The sequence below is a fragment of the Botryllus schlosseri genome, chromosome 9, assembly GCF_051294905.1.
Source record: "Botryllus schlosseri isolate E-star chromosome 9, Bs_hap1, whole genome shotgun sequence".
NCBI lineage: Eukaryota > Metazoa > Chordata > Ascidiacea > Stolidobranchia > Styelidae > Botryllus > Botryllus schlosseri.
Genome location: NC_137244.1, coordinates 4,053,246 through 4,075,528, shown reverse-complemented (window position 1 = coordinate 4,075,528; position 22,283 = coordinate 4,053,246). Strand labels below are relative to the sequence as shown.

At 40.9% G+C, this 22,283-nt stretch overlaps 1 protein-coding gene and 1 long non-coding RNA gene across 2 annotated transcripts in view; one reads left to right on the top strand and one right to left on the bottom strand.

Annotated features, from left to right (window-relative positions):
• The window catches only part of LOC145445856 (ribonuclease inhibitor-like), a 335,808-nt gene that overhangs the window by 205,267 nt on the left and 108,258 nt on the right, over nt 1-22,283 (bottom strand). The gene's annotated exons all lie outside the window — the stretch shown is intronic.
• LOC145445876 (uncharacterized) lies at nt 3,534-6,800 on the top strand. Its single transcript, XR_013917128.1, has 3 exons — nt 3,534-4,254; nt 5,555-5,740; nt 6,626-6,800. It is a non-coding gene; the product is annotated as an uncharacterized LOC145445876 (long non-coding RNA).

Sequence of the window (22,283 nt, the reverse complement as noted above, 5' to 3'; positions counted from 1 at the left end):
AAAGTCCAGACTATGGTCCGCGGCGTGCAGTTTCATCTCTAAATTGAAAACAGAATTATATTGTTAACACATGTCGCGAAGTGGATACTTAAATATTGGGCTGCGTCCCCAGCTCTGTGTGGCTTGGTAAAGTAGCCTTGCTCTTTTGCTAAGCTTCGGTAGCAGGCGCGCATCAGCCGCGGGTATGTATTCACTGCATGATTTGTTATCATAATGCCGACCCAAATTGTATTCATTGAGCTCTGAGACCTGCTCCATGCCCACTACAAACCACCGCAGCTTTTATTGCTTATCATGACATTGTTTGTGAACGAGAACTGATCCACTTGATTACCGATTTGGAAACATATCCCTTCTCAAATTGAAAACCATTCTTACAATGCGTAATGTTACAATGACAACCAGAAGGTTTAAACTGAACTATATGGAAAGAGTGAATTCTTGTGACTCCAAGGCTGCTCAAACTTCGCCAAATACATTGCCTTTATTTTGAGTCTTAATTACGCGTGTGTGGACAGCATAATCTTGGCATATTAATGAACTTGAACATGCTCCAAGGTGAACTAGTTTCCTGTTTAATTAATAGTCTTTGATTTAGTCATATAAAAATTCAGCCATGTCTGAGCCATCCCTGCGGTTTCCGCAAGGGTATTGGTGGACAGATGTCCTGGTCCGAACAGATGTTATTTTCCCCATACTATACTCCTAAGGGACCAGGGGCATAGGGTCATTGCCATCTGTTAGGTGAGGTAATTACTTGCCGCAGCAGAATGGGGGATGTGCATTAAAAGCTTGGTACAGTTGAAATGTAACATTTTATAACATCGTGAATCCGGTATAGGTGTGTCCCGGAGCGTAAACTTGCTTACTTGTCAGACCATATATGATGTGAGCATGGCACGCCCCCTCTAAAAGTCTTCGTACACATTAGGGTATACGGAACATCCGGTTGGGAGCCCGCGCTAATATAATTGATCTTCTATGGCATATGGCAGTGGTTCTCAACCGCCGGTACGCGACGACATTCCTGCCGGTCCGCCAGTTCACCGGTCCGCCAGACGATTACCTCCGGCCTAGCGTGGAAATTTTAAGCCAATATACATCTTAAAGCGGTTCCACTCCTGTATAGGAGAAAGTCGGCAAATCGAGCCACCGCCAAAACGAAACCGTCATATGTAGTTTATAAGAAGATCATAATAATTACAGAAAGGTATGTAATTCCAATATCTGCGGCCGCTCCGCAGTATCACTTCCGTTTCGTAAGATAGGCCTACCCGAACAGTACAAGAACACAGATTTCAAGGTGACATGTTAGACCTCTGGGATGAGATAATCTCTCGCTTAATGACGTGTTTAGCTGGGCCCGATACTCTAATATTCACTGAAAAAGCGTTGTCTTTGTTATGTATCGTGCGCAACTCATAGTATAATAGAAAAGGACCCAGCAAACACAAAACCGTAAAAGGATCATCCGGGATCATCTCGATTAGGTTCTGACTTTCTAAGTGTCGAGGGAATGTCTAAAATACGTAGTAGGATGGTCTTGTGGTTATATTCAATCAGAATAAATTCATACTCGGTGTTGTTCCATCTCATGCATTAGGCTTCGTTATATCCGGTAGTTAACCTAATAATGCAAATTTTCTATCTCTCGCGGGTACGACTAAAATACGTAGAAAGGATGACTTTGTCGGTACATTCAATCACGATGAATTCTATCCGGTTTTGTTCGATCTCATGCGGTAGCTTCGTTCTATCCATTAGAAAACAATGTTCTCCCTTCGTTTTATTGCGTGAGGATGTCACCGGTGTTGTATATTCGTGTTGTTGCTCTATGGTCGAATAGTTTTGTTTTCCTCTGATATATATGATCTTCATTATATATATATTCGCTCTTTCGGTAATCTCGCATGTTCAACGAGTATGGTAATAGTTTTATTCAGAGAATAACTAAATAAGTGATATGTTGTACGTTTAGGAATATGATTATCGATGCGTGACTTCTAGAATATTTCGGCGATTCAAATTTTACGTCATCGCGCCATACAAAGATTTGAAGCGCAACAGGTCGCAGCCAGGCATAGTTCGCTCTTTCTGTATGGTAAATGCCGTAAATATATAGGAATTGTGACTGACTGAGGTAGCGGGTTAAAGATATATATGCAGTAGCATATAGCTTATGGGGTATTTCGAATTGCCTGTAGTATATGACGCCTAGAGCTGTTTGACTTTCTGCAAAACAGGTGTAGACAACTATAGAAAAGTTTCAGCTTTTCCAGGTTAGAATTAGAGCTAAACCGTTTTTCCGAATTAGATTACAATTATATTGCTGGCATTTCGCTCTAATTTAGTGAAATTAGACCACTATAATTCGCTTCAAACATCTGAATTACCGGTACCTATACCTACGGTATATCATAATATTTATGCTTGAATTTTCTAGGTATATAAGTCATATAGATACATTCCTGTAGAACACTGATTCATGATTTTATAAAAGTTGGTGCAAGAATGGACATTTTCAACTTGATGTTGATTAATGGAGCAAAATTTGATATTTGAGTGCAATTATACCTCGAATCCAGTGACAAGATTATTAATCGTTGAAACCAAACGCAGCTTGATTATGTTGGCCCAGAGAATTTGGCTAGCCAGACCATATTGATGGAATATGGTCACAGTAAGATAATATTTTGGGCTATTTTACATGAACTTTCCAACATTTGATTTGATATGTCCACTAAAACAGTTGTTATTCTGCTTTCGAATAAGACCTTAATTGCTGGTTTCAATGGTAACTGTGTTTGTCGAAGGCTGCAAAGGTAATTTCTTTTCCTTGTTAGATGTTTATTTGTTTGTTTGTGGTGTTCATGGTGGTGGTTCGACTACACTGGTCATTTTACACCAGGCCGGTTCTTATTATTATTATTCCGTATCTGCCCGATTACCAGTGAAATCGGCACTTAGTGAATTCGGCCGCACGAACTCGGCACTTGGTGAATTCGGCCGTGGTAGATCTCGTAGCGGTACCGGTCACCATGATTGGTTACTGGAATGTTTGCCGGTGAACTTGGCACTTTGAGTGGTTGTCAATGTTGTACGGCGGTCAGGGCATGCGTAGATCACACAGTCACGGCGTGATTAGATCACAGATTGCGTAATTGCGGGAAATAACGCGACGCTCTTCACTTGGTGAACTCGGCCCTTGGAGGAATTGGCACTAGAACACCTTCGCATTAGAAATGCATTTAGTATGAATGAACAGTATAAAAAAGGAAATTTAAACGTGTCGTGGCTCGTGGTAGATCTCGTAATCTTGGGATCCTTCAACCGTGTTATCGAGACACCCTAATCCCAGAGTGGAATCGTCTCTCCAAAGGCAAAAAATAATTTATTTTGACGTGATCATGCGAAACATTTGTTGATGAGGAACACTGGCTTGTCGTGATCGATAAACGAAGAAGCGCCGCTTGATGTTCCACAGTTTTGATCTCATACAACGCCAAGATCCATCTTCTCAAAACTTACACGACACAGGCCCGTGACTCACGCCATCGATTCCAAGCAGACCGCGCGTGGTCGGTATATGAGCGCTGTGTTATTTCCCGTGGCTACGCAATCCGTGATCTAATCACGCCGTGACTGCGCGATCTACGAATGCCCTGACCTCCTTACAAGATTGACGAATCACTTGATAATACTATTATTAGTTTGATAATTCATATTAATAGCTGTAAATACACTTCATTTCAAAATTTCCCGAGAGCCGAATTCACCAAGTGCCGAGTTTGTGCGGCCGAATTCACCAAGTGCCGAGTTCATCGGCAACCATCTGCCCACTTATAGCACGGCCCACTCCTAGGCTTTTTAAGACATGGCTATGCGGATCAGATGGCGAGGAGGAGCCTAGATAAACGGCCAACACTTCGGTAGGAATTATGGAGTCGACGTGTCACGCTCGAACCCGCAATTCATTGGTGTTTAGCTATAATGGAACGTACCACTACGTTTCCTCGCCATACCTTGTAAAATGAGACCGTAGCATTTGGCATTTCGTGTGGCAATTGACTTTTGTGTGGAAAATTGTGTTCGTTTTAGAACTTACCCGAAACTTTTATTCCGCCATAGATTGTATATGATAAAACAATATCGGAACTGATCCTAGAAGAATTCCAAAGCAACTCACCACAAAGGAGGATTTAAAAAAGTTTGATGGAAAATTGAATGAAAGCAAAAGCCTTTGCAAGAGATGTGGTATGTTGAATCTGTTTTGGTATTTTTAAATAGGCCTACTTTGTTGTGCCGATAGCAGACAGTATATATAAACGTAAGATGTGGAAGCTATCAAGGTGTTTTTAGAAATTCAGTCAGTCAAAGTGGACGATCGTATTGCTTGGATTATATTTAGGCTTATTTTAGCATCTTTGAGATGCAACTCTAAACGTGGACGGTCATGAACAGTAGGGCTCTTCAAAAATGACTTTTTTTCTCAAATCGTACTGGCTACTTGATAAAATTGTTAGGTTACCTAATTTAAGCCTACAAACAAAATATGGTTCAAATCCAGCCAGTATCCGCTTTGCTACAAAAGTAGAAAGTTCCTATTTATTATATAAAAATGAATAATAAAAAATTTGAAGATTTTCTGTTAACCCCATGAAAGTGTTAGGTTGTCTATAGAAACGATGCTCACCAAATTTGGTTCAATTCCAACCAGTGGAAGCGGAGTTATTGCTGTCGAAAAATTTGGATTTCAATAAAATAGTACTTACGGTGAGCACAACTTTGATAAGTAAACAAAGAATCGGTCACCGTAAATACTATTTTATTCAAATCCAAATTTTTCGACGGCAATATCTCCGCTTCCACTGGTTGGAATTGAACCAAATTTGGTGAGCATCGTTTCTATAGACAGCCTAACACTTTCATGGGGTGAACAGAAAATTTTCAAATTTTTATTACCTATTTATTTTTATATAATAAATAGAAACTTTCTTCTCCTGTAGCAAAGCGGTTACTGGCTGGAATTGAACCAAATTTTGTGTTTAGGCTTAAATTAGGTAACCTAACAATATTATCAAGTAGCCAGAACGATTTGAGAAAAAAATTCATATTTTAAGAGCCCTAATGTCCATGTGAGAGAAACGTTTTAGGGTAGGCCTACTCATATGTCTCGCAGCGTTCTCTACATAATTGTCAATTGCGATACAAACTGTTTGCTTGTATTGCTAAAGCCATCCAACTTCGAATTGTAAAATGTTGGGAGTCTTGATATCAAATTTTTGAAAGGTGCACTTTGAGAAGATTTCGGAATCTGTCAAATTATACAAAAATTTAGCAAATTCTTTGACATATTTCATCTATTTGGGACTCGATCAAAGTAAAAGAATTGGTAATCATTTTATACAATGTATTGTATTTGTAGTTGAAGTATAGAAATAATTCTTATGGTTACCGCACTTGTAACGATTCACGGCCATAACTGGAATAATTAGAATGATGTAACTTTCAAATTGTCATGCATTTTGCAACAACATTGTTCTCAATTTTCAAGGTGCTGACCATTCGAGGAAGAATCACCCACCGGGAATTCACGATCCGTAAACGCGGCCGACTGTTTCTCTCCTCAAGCGGAAGCGACAGAGAAGAGGAACGAAGAGAAAAAAGGAGCAGAAATAGCAAGAGTGTGACAAGTCGCGTCCGTTCGCTTTAATGCGTATTTCCATCCGCGAAGTAGTAGGTGGGAAAACTAATGGGCGTTTGGTTAGGGCTTATATAAGGTTGACTCCAGCGCTGTATTTGCTAAATGTTGCTATGAAATAGGGGTGGTGTCATTTGGTATCAATATTGACTATTGAAAGACAATTTGTTAGTGGTCATGGATTTGTTCGGCCAGTATGCAGTAATTTCTGATGGTCACTTCCCGGGCTTCTGTTCTCTAACCCCTCATGATTGTTATTCTGCTTCTAGTAAGACTGTCGATTCTAATGTTTTATCGTATCATTTGTCGGAGGTTTCGCTCGCTTTATTTACAACGTTTTGCTCTCTGCTAGGTCAATTACTGGCTGAGTATCACTACAGCCTAAGAAACTGCACTAATTCTCATTTTAATGTCTTGCTGGTTATCTTGCTGTCAATTCTAATAATTTATTAATGTCTATACCAGTGCCGCCACTCGAATGTTTTGTTCTCTGTACACAATATTGTTAGGTCTTCAGCTTTCCAGGCAGAGTATCATTCCACTTTCTAGACTTGAGTATATATCTCTCCGACTAGCTGCCAAATAACTGATTCATTTGGATTGTTGAATTGATCATTTTGGACAGAATGTGAAGAAATTTTAGTCAAGAGTTCTTTTTGTGTTAGTGACTGTTTTCAAAGAGTGCTGAAGTAGTCATCGTTGATCTTGATAATCAAGTAGAAGTGACGATCGAAGTCAGTTCTCTAGTCATATAATATTAAAAAATATAATAATAAAACTTGAGTGGAAATAGTTCAGAATCGAATCCATTTTAGTAAGTATGGGTGAAAAAAATGTAGGAGTCATTCGTTAGTCGCTACCTCTGCCATTTTCGCAGTACGAATGTCTTAGCTATTAATCATCATTTTCATTTTATTTCTGCAGGGTGTTGAAAAAAAAAGGCTGCATGCTGGTTATTTACCTGGCTCATCAGAAGATGAAACCTGATGATAAGGACTGTTTTCACTTTCTTTCTAAAGACATTTGTTCGTTTGTTCGTTTTATTTTTTACAACGGCATTATTGCCAATTCGTTTGAAATTAAATTATCACAAATGTGATTAATATGTAGTAAATAATGTGGTGTGTGTACGCAGCCGTGATCAGGTTAAGCCCATAGTGGTAGAAAACAGGTTATTATATCAGGATCTTCTTCTTCTAACGTAGGATCTACATTCTACTCACCATGTTTAAAGGCTGTAGCATCTGCATAATATTTACATTATTGAAGGACATGGAAAAGACGTTGAATTGAGTCGACACAAAATCCCCCTTTCTACGACCTGCCGAGATCTAATATCTACTATATCGGCTCGGCTTTTCTACATCTTTGGTCTGTACTGTGTTTGCTGGGGGAAGTTTATGATCATCATGATGGTTATTATAATTATTATGATGACTATCAGTGCAATCATGAGTGGTGCTTATCAAAATTTATGGCCTTGTGCACCACGGTAATCGGGAAATTCAAATCAAGCAGTAACTAAAGCAACTTATAACAACTTATTGCGTACTCAGCGACGGCGGTCGACAATTGAGATAGAAAATCGATCATACCTATGCAGCAGCATTATACTACAAATCTGTTTGCGGCGAACTGTTTATGGATGTGTTAGGTCTACTTTGACCCAGAACGCGATGGCAGCAGCATCGTATACAATGTACTTGACGATGCGATACTAGTCATGTAGTCTCAGTAATTGGGTTGTAGCACCCCGGGCCGCCAAAATGCGATGAATATGAAAAATAGGTCACACATGGTGCAAATCGATCATACGTATGGCAGTGATGTAGCAGACTCTGTGGGAATGACCATTTGCGGACTGACAGTGCAGCAATATCGCGGGCATAAAGACCACAAAATGGCGAACACACGGGATCTAATGCGCAAAGTGCATTAAGACTCGGAGAGTGCAAAAACAACATTAAAGGCTGCTTAGAAGGAGATTTAATGTTACTTAATGTCAAGAAAAACCATTAGAGAGTGACATCTCAGTGGGAAAACCACATTAATTCTGTTAAGAGCTTTTTCAGAGTGCTGTTTGACGTCATTAACTGTTCAAAAATTCTGATGTAACCTGATATTATGGCATAAATCCATTAATGGTCCTTGGTCGGCTGTCCGTAAGTGATTAATTATTCAGTGTACCCCGAAAAATACCTTAAAATAGCTTCCCCCCATACACAAATCGTAGAATAATTGATTATTACACGCCATGAAAACTGTATATAAACCCCAACATTGGCATGGTCAATATCAGAACACTTGGGTATCTACGGAAGAAGGAGGGAAGTCGAGATAGCAATACAAGGCTAATAAGAAGTTAGGGGGAGGCTATGCCCGACATTAGAATCGGACTCAGAAAACTAAAATGTAGGTAAAGGGTACTTATGTATACTGACGTGTTGAAAGGGGGGCCTTTGATGTATATAGTATATCATTGATGGATATTGCGAATACGGAAATGGGGTATAGTTACCATCTAAGTCTTACGTTGGGAATAGTTTAGCTAAGAAATAGAAAGTGGGGCCCTGCACAGTGGGAACTCTACCTACCTTGTGTGTGGTTTGAAATAAGCATCACTCCCTCTTTAATATAATTGGTGAAGGCGTTTATGACCAATTGGGTTTTATTTTTACACCACTTACGTGATGATTATTGGAGTACACAGGCTTTAGCACTTGACAAAATATTTCTCAAGTAGGCCGGGGCTTTTCCGCCACAAACGATAACACCGAAAGGATATCTCTAATAATCTCCCTCCGCTACGGAACTTGTCACTGTCTAGGGTCCACGAATGTCTATGATTAAGGCCCGACAACATACCCGCGTATAATATACCAATATATATCGCGACCGACTTCTACTCAGGGCATCACTTACACGGACAGAGCAACGTTTATGATCTGGCGCCAAAAGCTAACTCGTTTCAGCAGTAAAATGGGCGATAATTTAGTAGGCTATATATCATGGACGGGCAACATATGGTCCACTATTGAATTCTGAACGCCCCGTAAGCAGATTCCGGCCTTGCATGATATAAGTGTGGCTCACAGCCACAGTTTACCTTTATCTTTCACTACGTCACACAGACTTGTGCTCCGCACAACTAGAATTGTTAAATTTTCAAAATCCGAAACTATAAATAAATTGGTAGTTTGAACAGGTGGTGTGCTCTCGTTACAATAATAGTAAACTATACAATAAAATCACCAAATACCGTTCTGCTGTGACTAATTAACAAATCGCCATTCCCATGCACTGCTCACTTCCCTCGCACGAATCGATATGTCAGGACGACAACCAGATCAATAGGCACCATCTTGCTGCCGATGCATCGTCGTTTGGCTTGAATGACGCTCAATCTCATCACGATAAAGATACAAAGGAATGCTACTCCGCATTGCTCGGTGTTGATTTTGTTGCATCATGAGCGATCAAGCCTTTATAGTGATTGTGGGTTGTTTGTTGTGCGTCACTGAATGAATGCAAGTTGGCAACAACTATCGAAGTAGGCTAACTGTAGTGAGTGGAATATGGCGGATAGTAGGCCATAAACCCAAAAATTGTATCAAATAACTTTGTTCCTTGTATGTGCGGATCAGTAAACGATCAAGGCACCGATTTTGGCATCCCACCTACTGGAGGAGTCGACCTCCCCTATTCTGTGTGACGACCTATGTGTGACGAACTTCGACGATAGACTAAGACAAGTTAATGGCCTATAGTATAATCCTAATAGGGAAATGTTTAAGCCCGTGATGACCTCGCAACGTTTTTCGCGATCTGTCTACCCTATTCAATAGACGGATTATGAAGGCATCAGTTCATACGAACACCAGTGGTCCCAAACCTTTCGGCTTGTGGCAAATTATTACTTTTACAGAGCATAGCCTACTACTGTTTGTGCCACCAGTCAGGCGAATTTGGTATCATTTATACTAATATTGTTTGGACAGGCAGGGAAAGGTTGAATAGCAGCCAATCGCCAGTTAGTATGAGTCTATGTGAATTGAACCCGTACAATTCAACGTAATACAAAGGGTGCACTGCTTTCGTGATAAAGACATACCTTATGAAGGAAGAGTGCTGGTGTAACGTCACAGGGGCAACCCTCCAAACGAAATCTTGAAATCTCTCATACGATAGGGTCAAGTAGTTTGTCACAAGTGGAGATATTTTAAAGGAATTGGATTATTAATTGTTGATTTTTAAAAATAAGTATAAGTTACCAAAGTATGTACAAGTTGAAAGTAGCTATTACATAACTGTAAGTTGTGCGATTGTTAATCAGGTCTACTATACAGAACTTCCTTTACTGCTTTTATTGAAGTGACATATCTGGACTGATGTCTGAGGAGAACAGTGGAAGTCAAACATAATTGCAATGATAATCCATTATAATATTTGCCTTTTTTGTGTAAGAATCATATTCTCGTTACAATTTTAGCTGTTAGACTGGGGATCTGTATTGATGCGACGGATGCTGATGAATACTGACCCCTTGTGGATTCGATTTGTGAGTATGGCTAAGCAGGATTGTTTTTGATTGTTTTTGGGGTATTCATGGTGTTTGTCGACTACTATGGTCATTTACACCAGGCCGATATTCTTTTTTATTTTCCGTAACTGCCGACTTATAGCACGGCCCACCTCTAGGCATTTTGTAAGACACCGCTAACGCGGATGAGGTGGCAAGGAGGAGCCTAGGTAAACCTCCAACACTTAAGTGTCGGAATTCAGAAGTCGACCTCGGTCGGACTCGAACCCGCACCCATTGGTGTTGCAGCCGCGGATTATACCACTGCGCTATCTCGCAGGATGTTAACGGATTTGGTTTATGTTTCCGTTTTATATAACACTGTTCAGCCGTGGGCTCTGTAAAGAGGTGTTGGATTGCGAGTCAATTGTCAGCAAATAATTGAAGAAGCAGACTAGTGCATATGATAACTTGGTATTGTTTCTAGTCTAAGCTGTCATTCTACGTAACGAAGTCGAACACTGCTTGACCATTATGTTGGGTTTCTGATAGATTGGCATAATTACTATTTATGATAGAGCTAAGATAACATTTAATTATTAGATAATGCCTGTGTTTATTGGTAATATATTCATTGAAAATTTCACAAATTTGTTCCTTTTTTCACATTGGAGCATTAAAACCCATCTGCTTCTGATAGAACTAATTCAAATTTTGTTAGCCATAGCTGAAAGGTAGCTTACGCTATCTGTGCCAAATGGATTGTGGGCATTACGCACATGCATGTTCATTGTTCAATTACGACAAACATTATTCTCACATGGCCCTACTCAACATTAGATGCTATGGCCATAAGCCTCTGACCATGAAAATCTGTGATGACAAGACCACTGTGAACTTGGCAAAGTAGCTTATTATGACTAAAATTACTGTCTTCTGAGGCTATATTGTAGTCTGATGTATGGATATGGCTCGTGTTGTAAGTTGCAAAATAAATGTACTTGTATAATTGCTTCTAAACCATAAGTTTACTACTTCGAAATTTTACTATTATCATATCCTTATTAGTAATCGCATTATTACTAAGACATGAATTTGATTACGGACTCCATATAGGCAAACACTAACTCATTATCATATACAGCATGTAGTCATGCAGTATATAAGTAATACAATACTGATTTCGACTACGCAACGATGGCAGGATGACCTTTGGCCACTATATATTGTGTCTGAAACTGGCTATACGTGGCTTGGGAAGGATAAAACAAACCTTTAGCAGAAGTAGTGATTTGAATGGCAGCATTGAAGTCGGTGTGTAGTGCGGTGTACTGATGGAGTACAAGTTGCCTCATGCGTGATGCTGGCGGCTGCTCTGTTCTGAGTTATGTTTACATCATGATGGCTAGAGATGTCCACCGCGAGTCATGCTCCAGATCCAGATTTAGAATATCCGTGTGACATTTAGGGAACCGACTTGTCTAAAGAAAAAGCACCATATCATGTAGGTGTATTAATCATCGCGATAGCGAAACTATAATTGATTGAATTTACTCTTTTAATTTAATATTAATATTGATTGATATTTGATTTTAATTTTCGTTCTAGTAATTCATTTTGAAAAATTCACACGGGTCCAGCAGGTCGCTATACCTATGAATGCTGAATCATAGACAATACTAAATGTGTTTACTTTTCAATGAACGACATTATTAGTTATGCCAGAATTGCAGGTTCATTAATTAATCTTTTATTACCGGTGTGGCTCTATTCCGATGCACAAAACCTAATCTTATTTGTAAGCAATGATCAGTAAGCCAGTATTACCACCGTAACGGGGTTAGTCAACCTAGCTGGTATAAGTTGTACAAAGTTTGAATAGAGGTAATACGTCGGTACTGCTTCCCGTCAAGGCAAGTTTCAAAACGGGTGGTTCTGCACAGCGGTCTTGCCAACGCCTGAATGATAAATTACATGCCCTATTTTAGGTAACCAATTGAAGGTTAATAGACACCGATTGGTTTACAGGTGGCGCAGAGCATAGAAGGTTGTGGTTGTCCAAAATTACAATGACTTAGATGCGAGATCTGATGGGGAAGAAACACCCAAGGGGGTTCCGTAGCGGAGATTGCACAAGTAGCCTATTGCATAAAATAGTCATCAGTAATTTCTTGAATAAATTTTCGTCGATGGAAACTGTGTAACTTTATCTGTCATTTTTGCATTAGTCCAATGGTGCATCTCGCAATTTCAAGAGTGGCCAATACTAAGTAATTGCCTGTTAAGTCATGTAAAATCTCGAATAAGTACATGTATCTTTATCTGACCTTGTGGTATTAACGCATCCACATCATTGGTACATTAATTGAAATTGTCCAGGCCAGTATACCAGACAGATTTATAAGTTTTGAGGCATCTATCACAGAACGATGCGAAATAGTTAAGCCACTACAGAGACTGTGAGGTTGAAATTTACCTGAATTCTTTTTTGCCATTCAAGTAAGGATTCAGCCGAATCCAAGCAACGTCTCGGCAACAGTGATCCATGCTGGTATCACACACTCGGTAAACCTTGGCCAATATAACCACTTGGCAATCCCGGTTGTTTGAAAATCTGCAACGCCACGAATTTATATACCATTAAGCATTGATTAATTACTGAGGAAGGTTAAATTTACGTTGAAACTGAGTCACGGTGATTGATTGCTTCATACCAGTACCGGGGTTTATATATTAACTATGGTATCTCCAACCATGACTTACCCGGCATGAGGTTTCGAAAATCAAATCCGGCCACTCTTTTTAGCTGCGTTGAAACTCACTCCTAATTGGTAAGTATAGAGCCATTTTCTTTGCCTGAATGCCAGTAGATGTAAGCTCAAGCTGAATAGACGTCCATACTGTGGTATCTATCAGGATTAAACTGTAACAAGACCTCTATGGGCTTAAAAAGAAAATGTATTGATAAACTCCCACTCATCAACAGTTTATAACCCTTCTGAACAGCATGCTGCTGTAGCCTGTTGACAACTCCCTTGTCAGCTTTCTGCACTATTATAAGAGTAATTTGCAGATTAGGTCAATACGGTAGCCTCATCGCATTTTTAGTAAATTCAGTGTTACTGGTGAAGTTACCTATTTGCAGAGGGCATTTTTGCCTACGTTTGTTCAGGCTCTGTGTTTTTTTGAGAGAGGGAGAGAGTATTTTATTTTTAACTCAGTCTGTACTACACAGCAGACAAGACAGCAATAATGGCGATACAGAGTACACTGCATGATATTTGTTATAATAAGATGCGATCTCACAATAATCTTATGCAGATTACTGAGCCTTTGACAGTGGAAAAACCTAATATTATGAGCATATGATGGTCCACTGATTGTCATAAATCACACGTCTTTGCTTTTAAGCTAAAAAATGTCAGAACTGACGAAAGATTGCAGATTTGATAATTTTGCTAATTGCTGAGTATTCTAGTTACGTTATGGTTGATAGTCAGTTCATTTCAATTGTAGATCATAAATCACTCAATAGTATGGGCCCAAACTCCAAAAACTAGAGCAATAAGGTCTGAATCTTCAAGTAACACGAGTTTTGATATTAGCAAAGTACTTTGTCGAACCCTGGTGACCTTCTGAGTTCGAGGCATTAAGGCCAAATCTAACTGAGTTTAGTTCAATAGTGTAAGGTCAATTTTGAAGACATGATATACACAAATAATAGATAGTGACCGTTTTGGTTGAAAACCTTTCCCTAAGATAATATTGAGTGTGTGTGTGAGAGAGAGAGAGAGAAGAACTGAAATGGTGGCATTTATAAACTATTTTCTAGACCCACTATGAATAATAACCAGTAGAAGTAAACGGATGTGAAGACTTAATAACTCCAAACAACGACCACCTATGTTGTAAGAGAGCCACCGTGTGTTTATTTTGAAAAGGTATTGTAATCATTTTTAAATACGCCATTTATTTATTTATTCATTTATTCATAGAAACTTGTTCGATATGATGAAGTTTTGTTGAAGCATTTCTTTTTATTGTATAGATATATTTCTTGAGCTTGGGCATAGAGCCGATATTACGGTGTTCGCTGCTTGGGGTAGTGCCTGGTGTCGGCTAGCGGAACCGTCTATGGCGCGACCCAATAGCTCACAACAATGAGATAAGTAACCCTTTTTGAATAAAACCGTAGAACATCTTAAGAATCACCTATACGAATTGAATTCTTACCTTTTGGACAGCATCCAACCGCAAAGTAATGTGTGTTGTAATTATGTATACATAGGTATATTTTGTGTCGTACGTTTGTCCCTAGCTCATGGCACCTCCCTTAGCTCTAGAAGTAGATGCGTTTCCGGTTAACCCAGCGAACAGCTTTGGAAAAAGATTTCAAATTCATTGTATATAGTACATAAAATCACTGTGGGGTTGGTAATGTAGCAATGACGTATATATAAGTAGATTGTGAGAAAATCTCACTTTTTGACACCCATGGTTACGCGAGTAGAGGCTGCATTCCAACCACGATAGGGAGGAAGGAGGGACAAATATATTGTCGCAATACAATGTATATAAAATATAAGTGTTGCAGTATGCATATATATAAGCAGTAAGCACCCACGAAAAGAATTGATAAAAGAATTTAAAAATCAAATAAAAACTTCATCAAATATATAAAATGAATATCTAATGATAAAATGCCCTTGTAGGTTAACAGAATATTATTTAACATAACTTAGATAAGATATGAAGTTGGAGTCGGACTTGGATTGGATTTGGGCTCGGAATCGCATTCAGACCCCGGCGTGAACCATGTGATCTGAAAACTTTTCGTGTGTAAATTTATGATTAATTTACACCAAATATGAAATATTAGTAGTGATACCATGTGTCCACGATTAAGCTGCAAGGAATCCGAGATCGAGCACTCAGTCTGGGTACCACAAGAATATATGTCTCTCGATCAAGGGTTGAAATCGCTGAGATCACTGAGATTCCTGATGATGACACATACGTTATCAGGAGTATCAGAGTATCTATGTGACATTGGCCGATGAGTCTAATTTAAGGCTCCGCCATTGGAAACAATGGTCTGATTTTGCCACGGGTGACAACACAGGACTGGAAATGCTAGATTATCCAGAGAAGCCTGGAAGACTAAAACTATAGGCACAGGACTGGAAATGCTAGATTATCCAGAGAAGCCTGGAAGACTAAATTAATAGGCACAGGACTGGAAATGCTAGATTATCCAGAGAAGCCTGGAAGAATAAATTAATAGGCACAGGACTGGAAATGATAGATTATCCAGAGAAGCCTGGAAGACTAAATTAATAGGCACAGGACTGGAAATGCTAGATTATCCAGAGAAGCCTGGAAGACTAAATTAATAGGCACAGGACTTGAAATGCTAGATTATCCAGAGAAGCCTGGAAGACTAAAACTATAGGCACAGGACTGGAAATGCTAGATTATCCAGAGAAGCCTGGAAGACTAAGTTAATAGGCACGGGCCTGAAAATGCTAGATTTTTCAGAGAAGCATAGAAAACTAAATTGATAGGTATGACTGATAAAGTCTTACGGTACACTCAATGATTTTGCATCCCTATCTGGTTTAATTAAACTATGTTTATTGAAGAAATAATATATAACCTGAATAAATAGATGTAGGCCTATATGATAGCCTATATGTGTAGTAATAGTGATGTATATATAATGGGAATAAAATAGTATGGTAATTAGGTTATAAAAGACCCTATAGAACACATAGGAAGGTGTACTACAAATAATATGAACTTATAAATGGCAAATAAATTGGCCCCATCCACACATTTGTTTTCCGAAACAGACGTGTCGATGATCGAGAACCACGTTAGTCATAGGTCCGCCCTGTCGACACATACGTTTTACGAAGCGGGTGTGTCAACCGTTTGTTATATCGATGTCTGTACAAGAGTTGAGACAATGTTATTTTAACGAGTTAATTTTGTGCTATAGACGTAGGCATAAATAGCGTCATGAAGTACAAGTGTCATTCTCATTTTCGAAATTATAAGACAGATCAAATACGATATCAAGATATTCTACACACCCGTGTAGTTAAGCTATCGCATTAAGCGATGATGGACATATTAATTCATTCCGCACGAGTTTGTCGAAAGCCGGCTCCGTCAAGCACTAATGTACCGAGGGGACAACGAGTTGTACAAGAAGATGGAATCACCACTCCACGATATCGCGATTCTCCTGAACAAAACGGCACCTATATTCCACCTTGCAATCGCCGAAATGGAACGCAAATACGCGTCGCTCGAACCAGATTGTCAGAGGAAGATGCTGAGAGGATGCAGTTGGACAGCATAAGATTTAGCAGAAGTCACACAAAAAAGAGCCACCAGCAGACGATGAAATATTCATTTCACTGTGAACGATGTCGTACAAGACCCTTTGATACTACTCGATATAGTGCCAGTCGATTCAAATACACAAACTGCGCAACAGTCAAAGAGTAGGCTGGGCAACTCTGTTTATGCTAGAAACAGAATGGGGACGCCATCAATATTAGAAATAGCACGTATGTTGAAGAAATTGCTGAGAATCTGATGGTCATACAAGAAACCATACTTCGCAAACAATGCAAGAGAAATAGGAGCGAAATTACCCCGATCCCCTGTAACATTTGGGTCAGTGTCAAGAATTCTCGTCCGATGCTGAGCGCTGCATATTCTGCAATGGGAAAATATCGCAAAAGATCAAAGTGTATGGAGCTTGACGGTGCAGGCAAGACAAACGTATTTCTGTCAATTGGACTGATAGCAAAGTATAGTACTGTGCAGTGAAGCTAATTCGTTTTATTATGTTCAAATACTATAGTCACTATGTTCTTGATAGTTACTATCAGGTTGCTTTAAATGGCGCTAACATTTTCATGCCCTGAACATAGTTAAGAGTTAATGGACATTTATTATATGAATAGTAAGTTGTCGCTGCATAATTGCATTTGTAGTTGACTGAGGGTGAGGTCATATTACTACGTATTTAATCATTGCGTGATGTAGCCTACTGGTATGTGTATTGTTGTTCACACACATATTTGGGTCGCCGTTTAATCGAGTGGTATATGATTAATATATATTTGTTTGTTTTGTGTTAACCGTATTGATGTAAACTATCAATAATAGTGCATGACGATAGCAGGGTTTGACTAAGTGAGACTTGTGACTAACTACCATATATGTAAATAGCTGGGCCATGTAGGGCTAACTAGGGTGTATGTGTAAACGACAATAAATTAGGAAATCACTTGTCCTTGACACGTTGTTTAATGTCACAATATACTAAAATAAATACCCCTCCCTACAATAACTTCACAGATTCTCTACAAAGTCAAACCTGTTACAATGAGTGTTTATAATAATCTCTGTTGTACCGTCTCGTACAGTAAGGCGTTATAACCGACCACGCCGTATGTTAGTGTCGGGACCCTTCACCCTAACGGGATAGAAGTTTAAGATTCGTGGTAAATCAGATCTATGATCTGTGAGACACGGTACATACGAATGAATAAAAAGCTTAAAACACCAGTACCATCGAACCCAGAGATATAGTAGATTGTGATAAAAATACTATTGTAATTGAGTGTTGTGTAATGACACAATATTTCATGAATGAATCTTTCGGCAGGATAGGCCGTCACATGAATTATATGTGTAAACCAACCTTGGAGCTGCTTTTCGGCAGGACAGGCCGTCGCATGTATTATATGCGTAAACTAACCTTGGAGTATTGAGAATGTTTATTAATCGTGCATGATGATGAATAGGTTTAGATAAAACTCGTAATATAATTGAAGCATGTTTACCAATTTGATCGGGTTTTACACATAGACACCTCATTCCTCTTTGCATGGTTAAGTTATTGGAGTATTTGGTTGTATTAAGGTCTAGTTTACTAGTTATACCAGATTAGTTTAAAGTCCTGGACCAGGAGGTCATTGCCTGATTGGATCTAGCTGCTGCTGCCCTTACCACTGCTTCGATCACCATTTGTGGATGCAACAAGGTCACAACATCAACACAGATAAGGAAAACGAACACTGAGAAGTAAAATCGAACAAAGTGTGGACTCTCGCAGTAACAAGCGTTGCTGGAGCTGCACTATAAACGTACTGGAGGCACCAAGCTGGGATTATTACTTCCAGTGCAGCACGTGGACCTATCAATGTGTTCAAAGGCGACCATCGTTAATACCGTATTGGTCGTGGCCCTAATTGCGTCTGTAATTTCATTGTTAGTTACGTTGTCACCAGTATATCTACATTTGTTACCGGGGTTTTCTTCAGCTACAGTTCCGATTGGAAACGGAAGACCTAACAACGGAGTTACAACACCGTTCCCAACTCTTATTGGCTCGCAAAACATATCTGCAGGACGCCAATTTATCATTACTAAAGACTCGCTTTCTAAACTTCTGGAGTTCGAGACCAACGACCACAACTCATCACTCGGAACAACACCGCGGCCTACCTTGGACGACCCGACCATCTCCAGCGTAAAGCGGGCCATCGAAAACTCTACTACGGGTCTATAAATCGAATCTATTATTATTGCCATGCGAAGAATCTTGAAACTATTTAAAAAGAAGAAACCAACGGCGGCATCGGCGGAGCTAAAGCAGGGAATCCGACTGCTTAAATATACCCAACAGCGTCACGAAGATGTGCGAGACCAAGAGAGGCAACTTGCTAAAGATGTGGCCGACCAGACAAGAGTCCTAAAGGAGGTCAAAACGACCCTGCCTGAGGCAGTGACGGAGCTGGAAAAAGCAAGAAAAGACCTTCGGCGGGCTCAAGCTGACCTGAAGGCCGTTTGTGACGCCACTTCAAAAATTACTGGAAAGGTTTCCACAGACGTATTAAACGAAATTTTGCAGACAGAATTCAAGTTGGGTAACGCCCATACGCAAGCGGTAGGAGAGAAACCACATCCTCCTCACGCCCTGGCCGTCGTACCCTCGGCGCCTCCTCCGGCCTATGATCCACCGGCTATCCAGGTGGTCAGGGAGTCTCAGCATATGCCCACCTTCACCGTGAAAAAGGGGTTGGATTGTCATACAGTAACTGCGGTCTACCCTACGCACCCAGACGTGAAGACTGGTGACCCATCTCGACCGACACCGGTTGCCCGTTCACTGTTGGCTCCGAACTTCAAAACAAAAGGAAACATACATCCGGCGGCTAAGGCCAAAGGTGCTGCTAACACGCCCATGACATATTGGACACCTACGGGGGTAACAGCAGGTGAACCAATGAAAATGGAAAGCGAGACGGACTCGGAATTGGACAGCGAACACCTCCCCACATTCCGAGAAGTGGTGTCTAGACCCCGAGATGCAAAGTATCAGCAGCGGGGCAGCAACAAGTTGGGTGATGTAGAGACGCGAAGTAGTCGGGCAAGATACTCACCGAATGACGCTAAACACGTCACTTTCTATGGAGAAAGGGAGGAGTATGACCGAGGAGACTCGGAGGCTCAGTCAGAAGATTCTAAAAGGGCGACGACAGCCCGACTGCGGAAGCTAGAACAACAAATGGAATATGATGACCGCCCAATTCAGCCGCGCTCGCGACCGATGGAGGCAATGGTAAACCCAGCGCTAACTATACCTGCTAGATTTCAGTCCGAAAAGGAAATGATACAGTTGATGTTGGATCCGGGCGATATGCCTCTCCTTAAATGGATGGAGAACACGATGAGACGAATTCACCACGGTGAAGGTAATACTGACGCTGATATAATATTGATGAATGCAATGCAGAAGAAATTAAAGAATGCTGGGCGTTACAAACAAGCTGATGAACTTGGAAACGTCTTCAACACAAACTCGGGAAACGCCAGCTGGGAATCGGTTATGAGGTCGCTGTCACTTTCCAACCCACAGGGAATTGTGAATAATGAGAGAATTGTCAACAACTTCCGAAGAAAGTATCATTGGGAAGACGAACCCCTACCTCTACTTAACAGTGCTCTGAAACAACTGGAGATAGATATGGATGACCTAATTTTGGACAACCCGGACGGACTGCGACTTTTCCGCAATTTGAGACAGCGGCCGCCGGAAGCACTCAGGTTGATTATACGGGGGTGGGAAGAAAACACCTGGCGGGAAGTCGCGGAAGAACTCCAACTGTTCTGGAACTCGGAATTCCAAGATGAACAGGAATCGAGCCCGACGACTCGGAGAACCCGAAGAACTCAGACGAACCAGTCTCTCTTGCCGCCTGTACATATCTATAATGTACAGCCCGCTGATCCTGTGATATGTAGCTATCCAACTCACCCTAACGGTAATGGACAACTGGGAGTACTTCCGGAGCCCACCTTATCTTCTTCCCATCCTCCGCCCGAATTCGAGGCAACGCCACCTCAACCTCCCAGAGTGGTCCCTTCACGGCCTCTTGTGAATACAGGACAGGTCACACAATTACGCCGAAATCCTGTTCGATACGCAAGATTAAACCGGCGTCCTACTAACGTATCGAGTGGTATCGGGCCAGGCAGACGAGCGCAAACTACTAGAGAAGGCGCCAATGCTGGACCCGATATCCAGACTGTACATATTTCAGGGTCAGCACAATCCGGTCAACAACCAGGATCTTCAAGCCAAAGAAGCCCACGAACGGAAGGAACACAAGATTCTGGAGTGGGACCAGATAATACGCAAATCACCCCGTCGAACAGTCAGGAGGCTCGCCACATCGCGGAAAGCCAAGGTGAGAGGTACTATTTCCTTGGAAATGCTAATATCTTTGCCCCATTAGGCTTGTATTTGAATCCCTCCCAGGGCCAGGCCCTTTCGGTATGTTATTACTGTAAGGCCCCCGGGCATCAATCCCGGAATTGCGTTGCCAAGTTTATCCTTTGGCTAAACAATGAGGTACTCACTAGAGATAGCGAATTGGGATGGATAATCCGTAAACGTGTACGACCGGTGCCGCAGCGTATTAAGGAATCCGCTGAACGCAACTGGCGTCCGTTCCTTACTAGCCATGGATTATTGACGATTTCAGACCTTGATCGGTATCTCATATCCCATGGCTCTCCCCCGTTGGCAGAAAGAACGAATCTATGTGAGGCCTATTATGATAGTATACCCAAAAACAGAGATAGAACCCACTGGCACGATAGGGGCCAATGGGGTCCCAGGGGACCACCCGCGAATCCAATTCTAAATAACAGCCATGTAAACTGGATTGCGCCTTCATATAGACAAGAGCCGCGTCAATACGCCGCCTCTTACTGGACAGATGAGGAATTAGAACAAGGTTTACGCGTCTCAAAAAACGGTTGGGGGCGCTGATTGATCCGGTAAATCAGCTCCCTGACACAATATTACCCCAACATGTTAAAACTGTACATAATGCCTCGTTACCTTTGTTTACATTCCTTGATTTACCGGACAACCCCCTACAACCGGATTTCGCAGAATTATTTGGTGGGCAACTTTTATACCTAGTGGATACAAACACAGACACTAAATTTCTAGCCGATACTGGCAGTATCCCCAATTTGATTATGAAAAGCGTAGTAAAAAATAAATATCCGAGAAGCTGGGCTGAACGACAGCCACTTGATATGAAATTGCGCGGAATAGGAGGCTCGTCCCGAGTCGACTCCCTAGTAATAGTACCTCTTGACGGACTGCAAGTTCCATTTGCAACTGGCAAGGGAGTTCCTCTTAATATTGTGGGGCTAAAATGGATTGACAAAGTACAACAATTACCTAGTATAGATACTGAATTTAAAACTCCGTCCACTGATAATGAAGAATTGTCATTGGCAACACTACATAGTATGACTTTACGCGATAAAAAGGACGGAACCAGAATTGGAAACAGTCCTTGCAAAATTGTGACCAAGGATGGGTTGGTGAAAGCTGCAGAACAGCAGAGCGTCGAGACGGCAAGGGCCGCTGGCGCTGGCGTCGAAGTGGCAAGGGCTGCTGACGCAAACGTTGGGTCGGTAAACACCGCTGACGTTACAATAGAGAAGAGAGACTCT